The 2,791-nt window shown below is 45.9% G+C and overlaps 1 protein-coding gene across 1 annotated transcript in view; it reads left to right on the forward strand.

Moving 5' to 3' along the window:
- Window positions 1–2,791, forward strand: part of GNAL (G protein subunit alpha L) — a 312,386-nt gene that overhangs the window by 47,650 nt on the left and 261,945 nt on the right. The gene's annotated exons all lie outside the window — the stretch shown is intronic.

A 2,791-nucleotide genomic window follows, 5' to 3' on the forward strand; every position in this document is an offset into this window, starting at 1 on the left:
AAATCTGCAGCTAAAACAGCAAACAGAATTGATATGCTACTGATTTCTAAATCTGCACAGAACATTTGTTTACTCTCATACACTTCGCTGGTACTGTACTACGCTGCGTATTCCACTACGTATGCAGGTACCCTTAGGGTGCTGACGCAGATCGTGGCTGTGCTGCTTTTTTGGTGCGGCATAAAATGCACCAAAAAACATGCAATTTTTGCAACAATATAACTACTGTATGTTTATGGTGCGTTTTCTTCCAGAAAAGTGAACACATAGTACACTTAAATTACCTTAGGCCTTATGCACACAACCATATTTTTGCTCAGTGTCCGATCCGCATTTTTTGCAGATTGCACACGGACACATTCATTTCTATGGGTTCCCCCAAAAAACGGCACATAGATGTTCTCCGTGTGCTGCCCGCTCCATGCAGCTGGGCCACTAATTATAGAACTCGTCCTATTGTTGTCCATTTTGCAAACAAAAATAGGCTTTTTTGCAGTGGGCCACGAAAATTAGGACCTACTCATTTTGTGGATCCGTGATTTGGAGACCACAAAACAGATACGGTCGTGTGCAGGAGGCCTAAATGTAAGGCCTAGTTCACACGAACGTGTGTGATCCGTGGCCGTATTGCGGCCCACAATACACGGCCACAGTTCCGTGTGCATTCCGCATCACGGATGCAGACCCATTCACTTCAATGGGTCCGAAATTGCGGAACGGGTCCTATCTTTTTTCAGAACGGGCGGATCGCACACCCATTAAAGTGAATGCGTCCGCGATCCGATGCGGCTAACCTGCGGCCGGCGATCGCGCATTGCGGACCGCGGCACAGGTCACACACGTTCGTGTGAACTCGGCCTAACTCTATTTTGTAATTAATGTAATTAAATTTTGCTGTGTGCTTTCCCTTTGCTGGAAGAAAACAAACCATAAACGCAGATACAGTATGTTGCTGCAAAAACAGCACGCGGTTTTTGGTGCTGTGACGAATGCCGAACCTCGCAGCCCAGCCTGACATCACTACGTCGGGCTAACAGTGGTACGGTTTTGTCACTGGTTACCAAAACGTGAGGTCAGCTTGGCCCAGTTTAAACAGACATCTCCTGTCCACACAGGCACAGGGAGGCACGAGGAGTGAGTGAGGGTGGTCCACACTACCGTCGATGTGACTCCACACTCTCTTACAACCCTGACAAGCTGAGAGAGACTTTTCACTGCCCCAGTGAAACAGCGCCCTGCCAGCCGGGTAGACTGCCACCAGTTCCTTGTTAGATATAAGCCTGGTCCGCTCGCAGGGTTATATCGGGTTAGAAACCAACCCCTAGGTAGCTTATAACTATGCCAAAACACGGACGTGGGGATTTCGCGATCGAGATACAAGAACAGCGCAAGATTAAATTATATATTTAATTGCCGAGCACTAGACATAACACAGTATACCCACAGAAGATGGTCGGATGTTCAAATACAGATGATGTGGTACAAACAGGTTTAAACAGAGCAAAAGTCAGTTACCTGGTAGATGAGTAGTTGTTTGGGTTATGATTATGAATTATTGGTTGCTATACTCTTTTTAGCTGTAGTCACACAGGAGGCAGTGAGGACAGAGAGTTCCCAGGTCCTTCCAAACACGTTACACGACATGACCCTCCTTCAGAGAAGGACGCTGGCCTACCTGGGCCTTTTCACATGGTGCTGTTAATAGGTTCCTACTGGGAAACTCTCTGTATCTCCCCTTCCTGGCTCCCGACCCCCAAACGACGACCAGGGGCATGTCCACCTTGGTCACAGATATGTAACCAGTTTATTTCTGGGATGGACGGGCAATTCATAATCCCTTATGAATTCCTGGTTCCATGATTGACGGATTCTTTTGTTTTGTTGACCAACTCAGCCCCCCCACCGGCATTCATCCTGCCAGAAAAGTTGAGTTGGGGTGTGAAAGATAAACACGTGGCTGCACTTTGAAGCCGGGCCCCCCTGTGGAGTTTGATTTCCTCTGCCCACTCCTGGACCAAATAGCAGGAATGAAATCCTAACTCCACATTCCTCACAGGTGCGTTTTTTACTTTTTGCAGCACAGCCACAACATTTGGCAGCAGTCTTTGGATTAGCAGATAATTTGAAGGTGAAATTAGAGTCAGGTGTTTTCAACCAATGGAAAAAATGGAATGACAACTTTTTTTTTAACCCCTTGCCAACATGTAACATACTATAGTAGTACGTCCCAGTGGGAAGCGACTTCTAGTACTAGTACGTTAAGATGATCGGGCGGGCACCGAAGCTGTGTGCACCCTGTTGTATCCACCGGCATCGCTTTAAACGCAGACACCGGTGGATTAACCATTTATATACCACAATCAACGTTGACCACAGCATATAGAAGGTTCTGCCTTTTCTTCGGCCCTCTGCGCTGCAGTGACAGGGGGCCTCTAGCTGCCATGGCCAACCCAAGCCACGCAAAGGCCTCTGGGTCTACCATCTACGGAAGGGAAAGTATTACACTGACAGTCAATGTAGTACAGTACGTACTGTACTACATTGAAACAGGGATCAGACCCTGCAATGTTGCAGCCCCTGTACTGTGACACAAAAAAAAAATTTATAAAAAAAAAAAAGTTAACAGTAAAGAAAAAGTGGCCCATTCCCTTCATCAAGTGACTTATTTTTTATTTTTTTAAATAAAAATTGACCTATTAGATATTGCTGCATCCGTAACGAGCGGCTCTATAAAAATATCACATGACCTACCTCCTCAGGTAAATTCTGTAAAAAAAATATTTTTTTTTTA

This window comes from Bufo bufo, chromosome 5 (assembly GCF_905171765.1).
Source record: "Bufo bufo chromosome 5, aBufBuf1.1, whole genome shotgun sequence".
Taxonomy (NCBI): domain Eukaryota; kingdom Metazoa; phylum Chordata; class Amphibia; order Anura; family Bufonidae; genus Bufo; species Bufo bufo.